A 14,303-nucleotide genomic window follows, 5' to 3' on the forward strand; every position below is an offset into this window, starting at 1 on the left:
TCTGCCAAGACCAGAGCCACTCTAGCACCTGGGGCAGAGGCCAAGGAGCCATCCCCAGTGCCCGGGCCATCCCTGCTCCAACGGAACCTTGGCTGCGGGAGGGGAAGAGAGAGACAGAGAGGAAGGAGCGGGGCAGGGGTGGAGAAGCAAATGGGCGCCTTTCCTATGTGCCCTGGCCGGGAATAGAACCCGGGGCCCCCGCACACCAGGGCGACGCTCTACCGCTGAGCCAACCGGCCAGGGCCTATATGTTAATTTTATATTCTGTAAGTTTACTGAATCCATTGATTAGATATAACAATTTTGGGGTAAAATCTTTAGAATTTTCTTAAAATTGTTTTAAATTAATTATTTTTTTATTTAAACAATTAAATTTAACAGGGTATTGGTCAACTAGAGTACATAGATTTAGAGAAAACATCTCCACATCATTTGCACAATCGATTATGCTGTATACCCATCATCCAAAGTCAAATCATCTTCTGTCACCCTGTTTTGTTTCTCTTTAAGCCCCTCCCCTTCCCTGATCCCCCTCCCTCTCCACCCTTCCCTTCCCCTTTGTAACCACTGCACTTTTATCTATGTCCATGAGTCTCAATTTTGTGTCCCACCTATGTATGGAATCATACAGTTCTTAGCTTTTTTTGATTTACTTATTTCATTCAGTATAATGTCATCAAGGTCCATCCATGTTGTCGTAAATGACCCGATGTCATCATTTCTTATGGCTGAGTAGTATTCCATTGTATATACGTATCACATCTTCTTTATCCAATCCTCTATTGAAGGGCATTTTGGCTGTTTCCGTGTCTTGGCCACTGTGAACAATCCTGTGATGAACATGGAGGTACATGTGTCTTTACATACCCGTGTTTTTGAGTTTTGGGGGTATATACCCAGTAGAGAAATTGCTGGGTCATATGGTAGTTCTATTCTTAATTTTTTGAGGAACCACCATACTTTCTTCCATACTGGTTGTACTAATTTACATTCCCACCAACAGTGAATGAGGGTTCCTTTTTCTCCACAGCCTCTCTCGTAGTTGTTATTACCTGTCTTGTTGATAATTACTAATCTAACAGGTGTGAGGTAGTATCTCATTATAGTTTTGATTTGCATTTCTTGAATAGCTAGTGATGATGAGCATTTTTTCATATATCTGTTGGCCATTTGTATTTCTTCTTGAGAGAAATGTCCATGTCCTCTTCCCATTTTTTTATTGGATTGTTTGTTGCTCAGTTTTGTGAGTTTTTTATATATTTTAGATATTAGCCCCTTATCTGAGCTGTTGTTTGAAAATATCATCTCCCATTTAGTGGGCTGTTTCTTTTGTTGGCAGTTTCTTTTGCTGTTTGCAGAAGCTTCTTAGTTTGATGTAGTCCCATTCATTTATCTTTGTGTTTATTTCCCTTGCCTTTGGAGTCAAATTCATAAAATGTTCTCTCCAGTCAAGGTCCATGAGTTTAGTACCTATGTTTTCTTCTATGTAATTTATTGTTTCAGATCTTATATTTAGGTCTTTGATCTATTTTGAATTAATTTTTGTGCAAGGTGATAAACTATAGTCAAGTTTCATTCTTTTGCATGTTGCTTTCCAATTTTCCCAGCACCATTTATTGAAGAGGCTTTCTTTTCTCCATTGTGTGTTTTTGGCTCTTTTATCAAAGATGATTTGACCACATGTATGTGGTTTTATTTCTGGGCTCTCCATTCTGTTCCATTGGTCTGTGTGTCTATTTTTCTGTCAGTACCATGCTATTTTGATTATTGTGGCTCTCTAGTATAGTTTGAAGTCAGGTATTGTAATGCCTCCAGCTTTGTTGTTTTTCCTTAGGATTACTTTGGTTATTCGAGGGGTTTTTGTTTGTTTGTTTGTATTTTTCTGAAGTTGGAAATGGGGAGGCAGTCAGACAAACTCCCGCATGCGCCCGCCCGGGATCCACCCGGCATGCCCACCAGGGGGCGATGCTCTGCCCATCTGGGGTGTCGCTCTGTTGCAACCAGAGCCATTCCAGCGCCTGAGGCAGAGGCCAGGGAGCCATCCTCAGTGCCTGGCCCACCTTTGCTCCAATGGAGCCTCGGCTGCAGGAGGGGAAGAGAGAGACAGAGAGGAAGGAGGGGGGAGGGGTGGAGAAGCAGATGGGTGCTTCTCCTGTGTGCCCTGGCCAGGAATCAAACCCGGGACTCCTGCACACTAGGCTGACGCTCTACCACTGAACCAACCAGCCAGGGCTGGTTATTCGAGGTTTTTTATGGTTCCATATAAACCTAATGATTTTTTATTCCATTTCTTTAAAAAGTGACATTGGAATTTTGATGGGAATTGCATTAAATTTGTATATTGCTTTGAATAATATAGCCATTTTAACTATATTTATTCTTCATACCCATGAACAAGGAATATTTTTCCATTTTATTGTATCTTTTTCAATTTCCTTTAATAATGCTTTGTAATTTTCAGTATACAGATCCTTTACATTCTTTGTTATGTTTATTCCTAGGTATTTTTTGTTGTTGTTGCTACTGTAAAAGGAATTATTTTTTTAGTTCTTTTTCTGAATTTTCATTGTTGGCATATAAGAAAGCAATAGACTTCTGTATATTAATTTTGTATCCTGCAGCCTTACTGTATTGCAGTGGTAGTCAACCTGGTCCCTACCGTCCACTAGTGGGCATTCCAGCTTTCATGGTGGGCAGTAGCAGAGCAACCGAAGTATAAATAAAAAGATAGATTTAACTATTGTAAGCTGTTTTATAAAGATTTATTCTGCCAAACTTAGCGAAAATCCAACATAAAGTACTTGGTAAGTAATTATTATTATATGCTTTAACTTGCTGTAACTCTGCTGGCCTTATTAATTCCAGTTTAAATGTTTCAAATGATGGTTCAATTTTCTTAGAGTGAGGGAGCTGTAGCCTAGCCCTGAGGGATAGAGGTGTTCTTTAACAGGAAGTCCTAGCTACTAGTCTTCACGCTGGAACTCAAAAATGAAAATAATTATGCCCTTTTGATCACATGTTTGACTACTCAGTTTTAATATTGTGTGCATAAGTACCATGAAGCCAATATTTGTAATACTTCCTTAGAATCTGTAATGATATGAGAAAATTCTCAGGGGAGGATCATACAATTTCTACATTTAAAAAATTACAAAAACTTTTTAAATAACATGATTTCCATTGAAATAGAAATATACATTTATTTGGAAGGAAATACACCTAAATGCTAATATTTGGGTTTTTGCTGATTATTATTTTTCCTCTTGCACTTTCCTGTATTTAGAAATTATTTACAGTGGCAAATATTACTCTTTTTTTAACTTGAAAAGTTCCCAAAAATCACTATTACATAACTTTCTGCCTCCCCATTCTTGTAATATAGTGGGAAGTTATCATTGTATACGTTATAAACTGGCTATAAAAGGGAATTTTCTAGGCTTCTCAAAATGCCTCTTTTGTCATCTTTTTCTTTACTCTCTCTCTTATTAGTGATCTCAGTCAACGACATAGCTTCAACCACTGAATCTAAACATATAAATACCTCATTCTTATGTGTCTAGTCCTTGTCTTGATCTTCAGTTCTAGTCCTGCAATACTGACCGCCTACCAGGCAGCTCCCCTATGGATGTCTTGTTAACATACTCAGTATGCCCCCAAACAAAGTCATGAATTGTCCTCCAGTTCCACTTACCCTCCTGCTGTGTCTGATCCCTTAATGACACTACTTTTTCTGGGTCAGTAAGAAGGTATTTCTCACTGTTATCTTTACTCTTTCTTATCTTTCAAGTACAAACAGTTGTCATCATACTCTGTCTTAATAATGTTGCTCACATTTAATTGCTCCTTTGCATTTCCTCTGGCAATATCTTAATTATACCTCTCACTTGGATGACAGCCTTGTACTTACAAAGCACTTCATGTTTATTGACCTTATTCCTCACAACAACTCTGTGAGGTAGGTACTGATCTTACCTTCTATTTTATAGTGACTTACCCAAGGTCACAGAGTTTATAAGCAGAGCTGGATTTGAACGAGGCAGTCAAAGGCCAGAGATTGTACATGTACTTGTCAGCCACATAGTCTCTAGGGCTGGACTGACCACAACAGCTTCTCATTAGTTCTCACTACATCCCTATGTTGTTATTGTCCTTGTTGTAGAAAATAGAAAAACTAAGACTCAAAGAGGTTTAGAAAAGAAACACTCCATGAGCGAAATCTGCCTATTCACTGTTGGGCAGATAAAATATATTATGCTCACTTTGTTAAAGATAGCACTGCCCACGTGGACATGGAAGCCCATCGCCCAGGTGATAATATTAATTGCCCTTCTTGCCTGGGATGGGTGTGATTATATTAATGTGTGTTGGGGGCGGGCTGTGGGCAGGCAGGATCGTTGTAGCCTGGGACTTGGTTTTAGGACTAAGCCTTTCCCACCATTTTTGATATGGGGTGGTGCACTCTCATGAGGAATCCCATTATGCCTCAGATAAGTGACTTTGTATCAAAGACTTCCTTGTTTGTATATTGGATTAAAGGTTTTTGTTTCTACACTATAAAGTGGGGCACACCGGGAATTTCCTCTCTCTGTTCCTGAGATTAGCATTAGAGAGGAGAACAGTGAAAGGCCACATGGAGGAGGCCATAAGAAGCAGCCAAGATGGTGGAGTGCTGAGGGAGAAGCCAGTTTGTGCAGAGTTTGTGCAGGTTGAAGGAAGGAGATGGAGAACAGAGGTGAATAAGGCTGGTGAGCTAGAAACCTTTGATTCTAGGAAACTCAGATAAGTCAGTAGCTTTGTGAACACTGAATGAGTGGGTTTTGGAGCCAGTGTGTGTTTTTACTTGCCCGCCGGGTGCAAGATAGGATTAAAGATGATGGTCCACCAGTTCTTGGCTCCGTTGTTTCATTATCGACTGTATGAATCAAATGTAAACCTGCATGAGCCAGGCGACTGTGATGGTGGCCGTGCCTACTGGCTTTACACTCACCCACCTACTTCTACCAAGATTAGTCTTTTAAATACACTGTTCTTATTATTCCTTTGAAATGAAAAACAAAATAAACAAACGACAACAACAACAAAAAACATCAGTGCTCTTCCGTGTCCAAAGAATAAAGTCCAAATTGTTTAATGGGGCATTTAGGGATTCCCCATGGATGTTCACCCACCTTGCCACTTTTCTGCCATTCTCTACTCTTTCTGGCCGGGTTTCCCAGCCATCCCTCGGCCATATTCCCAGGTCCTGCCTCCATTCATCTGAGCTCAAACTACCATTGTTACTTCTTAGTATCCATTCCAACATCCATATTTATATTCTTCCTTGCAAAGAAGCATTTGGAATTCTCACTAAAGGCAGCCATAAATTAGATAAATTCAAAAGATCATCAGGACTTTCTTGCCTTTAGACAGACACTGGAAAGAGAAAAATCATATTTAGTTTTTCAAAAAACTAGCCTTGACAGAGCTATCCTGCTGATTTCTCTCCTGCAATGGTGCCCTATGGTGCATGTTTTCATTTCAAGAAAATATATATTAAGTAATAAAATGAAAAAAAAAGAGAGAGATTTTAGTAAGCGTAGTGGAGGCAAGGGGCAGATTGAGTGTTCTTCAGCTGTTAACCCTGAGAATGATGGTTTGAATAGTCCCAGCCTTGAGACCTCTTGTACCGAGATAGCTCTTGTATATTGATCTTCTACCATGGACTACAACAGTGATTTTGACCTCTTCTCCTCCTTCTTCTCCCAAATAATTCTTCTTCCAAATCTTTTTGTCATAAAAACTCTAATCAGAAGGATCAATGTGAACAATGAATTTAAAACAGGGCTGCTTTGCTAGAGATGGAGTGGGAAGCCTGAAGCCTTCCTATTTGAGGCCCACTTACCACCCCCCTCCCTGTATGTGAGGAGTTCTGCATAGACCGGTTTTCAAGGGCCATAAAAGCAGCGTGTACGTATGTGGGCAGCTATGCCCATTCAGAGATAGAGTGGAGAAGAAGGTGATTCTAGTATTCATAAAAATAGGACATGCTTAAACTCCCTCACTGCTTTTTGTAAATTGATTGCTTTTATATTCTGGGCTTCCTATAATTTGGATTGAATTATAATCTACAAATACTTGGTTAGTGCTTGCTGGGATGCTTCCCCCCCACCTTCATTTATAAGCAAGAGAAGGGGAGATAGAGAGACACAGACTCCAGCATGTGCCTAGGCAAATCCACCCGGCAACCCTATCTGGGGCAAGGCTCACAATTGGAGCTATTTTTAATGCTTGAGGCGGAAGCTCCATGGAGCCATCCTCAGTGCCCAGGCCTATGCACTCAAATCAGTAGAGCCAAGGCTGTGGGAGGGGAAGAGAGAGAGAGAAATAAGGAGGAGAGGGTAGGGTGGAGAAACGAATGGTTGCTTCTCCTGTGCGTCCTGACCGGGAATCAAACCCAGAACATCCACATGTTGGGCTGATGCTCCATCACTGAACCAACTGGCCAGGGCTAGGCTGCTTTTATGATATGAAGTTTCAGAGAAATGTATAAAACAGTCCCTGCCCCCAGAAATCATATAATCTAATTGTGAGGCCAAGACTGTCCCTTTCCTGAGAGTGACTCCAAATTTTTAGAGTTTTAGTTCTCATCTCTTGCCCAAACTTCAGCTCTAAGTCTTTAACTCTCTGTCTGCTTCTGAGACAGTCCCAGTGTGGTGGTCTTACTCTAAGCTCAGCTACACATATATAAACCTGAAACTATGTTCTTGCTCAGAAAACCCAGAAAGTTCACAACATCAACATCAGGGTGACTGGTAAGAGAACACCACCACTGGAGAGCAATAGGAGGCAATGGGGTGCATCAAAGTGACAAAAGTAACAAATAATTGGGGAGAGCTATAAGTTTCTATTAAATGTTTGAAGACCATCATCATGTATGAGGAGTAGATGTACCCTGGAGGAAACACATATCTACGTTATCTTGACTTGTCCCAGTTAGCTAATGCCTCTTATCTTATGAGCATTAAAAAAAAAAAAAGGTGTTTTATATATAAATGGCCTTTAATTGCAAATCAACAACTACATCTGCAGTTTAGCCAAAGAAATCTGTTCCAAAAATGAAGAAGAAAAGAAAACTGGCTATAACAAATGTTCTAAAAGGAGGGACTATATACACAAAATGCATTTACCAAAATTTCTAGATGATCACTAGGATTTCCAACAGTAATACTTAACTCATCTTGTCTGCTTACTTCAAAACAAACCCCTGTGTACATTGTGATTTTATTGTATTCAGTTTTGTTGTAGAGGACAAGCCAAGGTTGCAGTTAGCAGACTGCTGCATAATGTAAGGGACAAGTCCTAAAACAGCAGCTGTCCATAGTCAGACTGGTAGTCTGGAAGAGCAAGGTGCTTTCCTTCTCAATTCAGATGGGATTGGAACGAACTACTGCATTTGGAAGAGGTTAAATTGAAAGGCCCCCAAAGTCTCTTTCAACTAGACATTTTATAAGTGAATGAACATAAGTTCATTTGGAGGCTAGAGAGATGAGAAGTTAAAATTAGGAGTTTTAACAGAGGGGCCTTCTTAATAGAGGAAGTTATTGGGGCTTGCTTTGAAGAACTGCTAGGTTTTGGAGATAGAATGGGGAAAAAGCACCATTCTGAATGGAAGAAACATTATATCAAAGGTGTGGAAGAGACTGAGCAGGTGTAGGAGAATGAAGAGGGCAGTTAATACTGATGGAGGAGAAAAGAAATCTGATAGAAGGAACCCCTTGAGAGAGTAGGTGAACTGTGCTTGAGGCAGTGGTGAGCTTAGGAAAAACTTGACAGCTGTTCATATATTATCTGATAAACCTGACAATCGCCTAAGGACATGTGAACTAGGTAGGGAGCAGCTCTGAAGTGAAGGGAGCTATGAAAGCTGTATGTTGTGTTAAAGCTTCTTCCCCAGTCCTGGAGAACTTGGGTTTTCCTAAACGCAATGGTGAAACTACCAATCACATCTCCCAGTAGACCCGGTGCAAAGTCACTTGTTTTCCTAAGTGTTTCTTTTCTATATTGAGATGAAAGGGAAGCAAGGAAATTCTCTAAACATCTGACTAAAGTCAGGCCATGACATTTTAAGAACTTTCACTTCACTACAGAGTTAAAAGAGGACTTTGGGAAATAACACCAAGTACAAATATGGCACAAGATTTAAGGAATTGAAACACTGGTAGCAAGCCTGATGTGAAATTGTTTCATGTCTTTTGTTCAGGACCTTTAAATGATATCCATTTTCTAATCCCACAATTACCATTAATTATTTAAAAATTATATGTTTCTGTAGAAATTATACTAAAACCATTATAAGGTAATTTGCAGTAATGTGCATCTTAGAGTGGTGATGTGTCTTTTGGGTTGCAAATGACCAATCTCTGATGTCACCAGCCCTACCTGAGACCTAGGGATAGGGCTATGGATATGATGGCAAGTAGCCAAAGAAATGCCATGTTTGTCCCATCAGCAGTTCAAAAGCTGTGATGGTTCTAAGTAGTTTGCATGTTTCTATGTTTTAGCATTATTGAGTTATGACTGTGTAACCTTATATTTTTATTTTATTCCTTAAATCTATATGAAGATGATGAGACAAAAGAAAAATATACATGCAGAAAAATTGGGAGTGGAACAAATTATGTTTAAATTAATTTGTACTTTTGTAATAAAGAGACCTCAAATCCAGAAATCTCATTAACCTGGAAGAGGTGAAGTCCTGGACAGTCTACTACTGCCCCCCAGTTCTCTGGGTGTGAGGAAAAAGCTGGCTGTGAGCAGAGGACTAATCACAACATTGTCATTTGGATAATGAGAATCCTCCATAAGATTAAATATTAGCAAACTATATTCATTCTGAAAAATAGACAAAAGGCTTTTGGGCTTGAATTCTGGTGCTATCCAGAGTTGTTTCTATTCCATTACCTTCCGCTATTGACTGCTTTCTTTTCCTGAATCCTACCAACTTATAATTGATCTTAAATTTATTTCAACTAAATTTCCCAAGACATTTTGATTTTCCGCCCTCTCTCCTTTTAAACATTTTTACAGGTAGGATTTGGAGGAGATGAGAGGAGAAGGGCACTCAATGCAAGGAAGTAGCCTGAGTGAAGACAGTATATTCAGGTAGGAGGGAGACCAGAGTGGGACCAGCTAAGCTGTCACAGATGATGTCTCCTAGGGAGGAGAGAGTGGAAGGTTAAGGGGGAATATTTCAGTGGAGCAATCTTATATAGTCATGGACATGCTGGGTTATAGAGTGGTGAATTGGGGGCCCCTGGGGAAATGTGGAAGAGGAGAAAGTGGCATTGCTCACAGGTGGGTCATTATGAGAAACAATGGAGGGAACTAGGTTGCTGCTGATTGCAACGTGCTAAAACCACCCTTACTTCTGATACCAAGTGCAAGTGGCAGGGTCCCCAAGACTACTCTCATTTTCAATAATTCTCTAGAAGTATACACAGAGCTCATGGAAAGCTATCCTACTCAAGGTTATGGTTTAGTACAGTGAAACAGTACAGATTAAAATGAGCCAAGGATAAGAGAAGCGTGGGGCAGAGTTTGAGAGAGCTCTACACTCAGAGCTTCCAATTGTTCTCTCTCTTGGAACATAAACTGTGTTAACTTTTCTGGTAACAACTGAGACGACACCCACAAAGTATTGACATCCAAGAAAGCTCACCCCAGCTTTGATGGCCAGCGTTTTTAATGAGGGCTTAGTTACACAGACCTGATTGGCCGTCCACACTGCTGACGTCAGTATCCAGCCCCTCTGAAGGTCTAGCTGATGTGACATGACCCAAAGCCCCTACCCTAAATGACATTGTTAGACTCTAACCAGGTTCAACATTCCAACAGTTTAGAGGTCACCTCTCAAGGGCCAAGGGTAAAGCTAGACCTCCTTTTGGGTAAAGTTTTCTCTACTGCACACTGAAGTAACACAGTTTTGCCCCCCTTTTCCTTCTCCCTCTCATTACTGTCCCTTCTCTCTTCCTTCCCCAAAATATTTTAAGGTAGAAAAAAAATCTATGTCCCAAACACCCTCTTCTCAGTGCTCTCAAGTCAAGCTCCAGTCCTAGTGACTGAGCCCTGCGCAGTGAGAGCAGGGTCAGTGGCGTGTCTTCAGCCTCAACGTGACGGATGCCACCGAGTGCACTGGAAGCCTCTCATGGGTACCAGCTCCCTGGAGAATGTTGTTTGCAAAGATGACTTCTTCTCACTTGGAAAATTACAACAATATGTCACCTCAGAGGCCAGGGACTGGAAGTCCAACTTCAAGGACGCCCTCTTTACTAGAGATGGAGCATGTTGAAGGCTTATTCTGGGGCCATATATTCTCAAACAAAGAGTTTTCTCCCATCCAAGTACTAACCAGGCCTGACCCTACTTAGCTTACAAGATCAGGCATGTTCAGGGTGGGATGGCCATAGACAATGAGGTTTCTAAAAAATATTTAACTACCCGCAAAAAGTGACTGTGTATTCAAGTAAAGCTGCCTCTAAGCTTTAGAATACTTCCTTTTAAAGCTTCCCTAGGTGGCTTATTGTTTTACTTGAGTTTTTTTTTTTTTCTTTGCCAATCTGTTTCCTTTCGTGAATACTTAGCAAGAGATGCCTTGTCAGCTAAGGAGATATTTTATTCCTAGAGATTTTGCCACCTTGAGTTAGAGCTCATTTTGAGTCTATCTTAATCATCATTAGAGACTTCTATAAGGGTTTCTGTCTCAAAAATTTTTTTGAGTTTTTTTGGAAAAAAAGCAGATTGAGCCCAGCGTTAGGGCCTAGTGAGACTTCATTTGCAAATAAAATATTTTCCACAACACTTGTCTAAATTATATGGCATAAAAATCAAAAGGCTTGAGTAGCCAAAACGATCATTATTTGCAAAGGGAAACCCTTTCAAATGAACACATACTCCCCCTCCCCCCACATCTGCTTTTTGATCTTGCAGCCAAAAATCCTCTTGAATTAAGTGTTTTTGCTTCCAGTGCACTTATCTCAAAATTGAAAAATAAAATAAATAGGGAAAATAAACAACATTATTTTAAAATAATGCAAGGCTTGTGTCCAATATGGCCATGTCTGGTATACTCTACCCTGTGTTGGAATATAATTTGAAGTACTTCATATACTATATTTTTAAAAATAACCTAGGGTTTTCCTCTACATTTTCAAAAGTCACTATTATCTTCTCATATTGTCATTAACTGATTATACTACCATACTAGTGTTTTGGGTTTTTTTAGTGAGATCGAGGGGGGGAGGGAGAGTAAGGGACAGATAGAAACAGACAGATAGGAAGGGAGAAAGATGAGAAGCATTAATTCTTCATTGTGGCACTTTAGTTGTTCATTGATTGCTTTCTCATGTGTGCCTTGACCGGGGGGACTAGAACATAGCCAGTAAACCCTTGCTCAAGCCAGTGACCTTGGGCTTCAAGTCAACGAACTTTGAGCTCAAGCCAGAGACCATGGGGTTATGTCTATGTTCCCATGCTCAAGCCGTCGACCCTGTACTCAAGCCAACGACCTCGGGATTTTGAACCTGGGTCTTCTGCATCCCAGGTTGAAGCTCTATCTGCTGTGCCACTGCCTGGTCAAGCTAGTGTTCTGATTTATATATTTTAATTGAATGTTTTATACCTTGTACTTGTAACCTGAGGCAATTTTAATATGAAGGGGACAATTTTATAAATGAAAAAAACAACCCCACAAAATAAATGGTGTGCTCCCTGCAGCATAGAACATTAAAAAGCCAGAATTCCTGCCTCAAAATATTTGCTGGCAAAGTAAAATTATAAGGAGAATTAGATGCTTTTGAAATGTTAAGAGTGAGTTAGTTCTCTTATTCAGTTTGATGTTTGGTTTGTTTGATGCAGCCATGAAACCTCTTCTCCTTAAAGATGAGTCAATATTTACTGAGGAGAAGGTAAATATATAGGTTTATTATTAAATGGTTATTTATAATCATTAAAATTTAGGACAATGTAAATGTACAAAAATAGGGGCCTGGTTGCATAATTACGGGTCATTGATGCCATATGACCTATAAAAGTCAGGTCTTAAAATGTTAATTAAAAAAATATTTATTCTATGTTAAATGAAAAGAATCAGATTATACTATGGTATACACAGAATAGTTCTTACCTTATGAACAAAAATTATGTAGAATATGAACAAATTATATATGTAAATATGCATAGAAAACACTATAAGGCTGTTTACACCAGATTAGTAGTAGTCTTCTCTGGATGAACTAGGCAAGTCTGGAAGAATAAATCACTAAATCTTAGAGTTGAAAGGACTTTGAGATTATTTAATTCGGTTACTCGTTAATTCACCAGATAACTCATTCATTTATAGATGGATCAAAATACTTGGCAATTTTTTCTTAAATGGCACTCCTGTGTGCCTCCCTGAATAGGATAGCACTAGCTGCTGCTATCCGTGTCCTTAGGAGAAGTTTGGAATAAATTCAATTCCTTATACATCATCACTTGCCAACTATTTAAAGACTGCTCGATCGTCACTCTCAGTCTTCTGTTCCTCTGTGTAGCATCCCTAGCCTATTCAATCCTTCTTTGTGGTTTGCTGACTCCTCTCATGGCTCTGCCACATTTATCTGGAGGTCTGTGAGTTGTTGGCATCTATCTTTAAAATGGGTTCTCTGGGATAGACTCCATGTTCTTAGTGTGCTTAGCCAGCCAGACAGCACTGAGCAGCATCTTTGCTCCTTTGATCTCTAACCAGCAAAGGCTATGGTTCATATCACCTCAAAATCAACTTAAAACTTTTCCTGATAATTTCAATGTGAGCAATTATCAAAGGCCAGCCCCTCCAATTTGAATTGACACTATTCTTTGACTCCAAAACGGTTTATATAACTATAGCAACCTATGATTCAGCTTCAAGGTTTTCTTTTAATCCTTACTAAGCCATATCTTATTTGTTTTACTCCATATCTAAGTCTATCAGACTCATTGTGAATCCTGAATCTGTCCAATCATAGATCAACTTTTTTTCAGTTTTTTCTTTCCATATTGATAAACCTACTCTAACTTTACTTATCTCTGAAACCATTTTTGAGCCCTGGTTGATGCAGCCATGAAACCTCTTCTCCTTAAAGATGAGTCAATATTTACTGAGGAGAAGGTATATAGGTTTATTATTAAATGGTTATTTATAATCATTAAAATTTGGGACAATGTAAATGTACAAAAATAGGGGCCTGGTTGCATAATTACGGGTAATTGACACCATATGACCTATAAAAGTCAGGTCTTAAAATGTTAATTAAAAAAAATGTTGGCTGGCGCAGTGTATAGAGTTTTGGTCCAGTGTTATGGATGTCCTGGGTTCAATCCCTAGTCAGGGTACACAGGAAAGCAACTATCTGTTTCTCTCCCCATCCCTCTCCCTCTTCTCTCCCACTTCCCTCCCACAGCCAGCGGCTCAGTTGGTTCCAGCATCAGCCTTGGGTGCTGAAGATAGCTTGGTTGGTCTAAACGTCTGCCTCAGATGTTAAAAATGCTAGTTAATTTGAGTATCGGTCCCAGATGGGGTTGCCAGGTGGATCCTGGTTGGGGTGCATGCAGGAGTCTGTTTCATTATCTCCCCTCCTCTCACTTGAAAATCATTTTTAAGGGAAAGGACTAGTCTCTGATGTCCCAAATCTGCTCTTCACAGAGAAGTTTATTTCATTGGGCACCCCCTCCCACTCATTTTCCGCTACTCAGGGGAAAGCAGGACAATCATTTCCAAGGAAAGCGAGGAGATGCCTACCTATAGTCACAGTCCTTGGCTGGGGAGGAGCTCGCTCCTGAATTTCCTAAGCTCAAGTTCTAGTGCTTTTCCCACCACCAGATATAGAAAATAAAAATACAAAGCCAAAAAGTAGAGACAAAAACTAAAAAGAGGATTTTCTTAAAAGAAAGAAAATGTAGTGAGAGAATGAAGTAGCTGTTATCAATCAGTATTTATTCACAACTGACAAGATGAGAGTCCGAAAACAGAGGAACAAGTTGGATCTCTGCCAATTTACCCCTGAAATACCACCCACATCTGGTCAATTTATTTTGAGTGTGGCTTCCAGAAAAATCTTGGATAGGGGAGCCAAGCTCCTGGGAGAATTGGTCAGCTGTCAATTTTAGGGACATTAGTCATTACTATTGTTACATAGTGTCTTCCCGGGAGCTCAGATTCCACACTTACAAGGAGTTTAACTCGAATTGGTAACTTTCAAGTCTTTCTCTATTCAATATTTTTCATACAAAGATAAGTTGATGCATCA

The sequence above is a fragment of the Saccopteryx bilineata genome, chromosome 1, assembly GCF_036850765.1.
Source record: "Saccopteryx bilineata isolate mSacBil1 chromosome 1, mSacBil1_pri_phased_curated, whole genome shotgun sequence".
Taxonomy (NCBI): Eukaryota; Metazoa; Chordata; class Mammalia; order Chiroptera; family Emballonuridae; genus Saccopteryx; species Saccopteryx bilineata.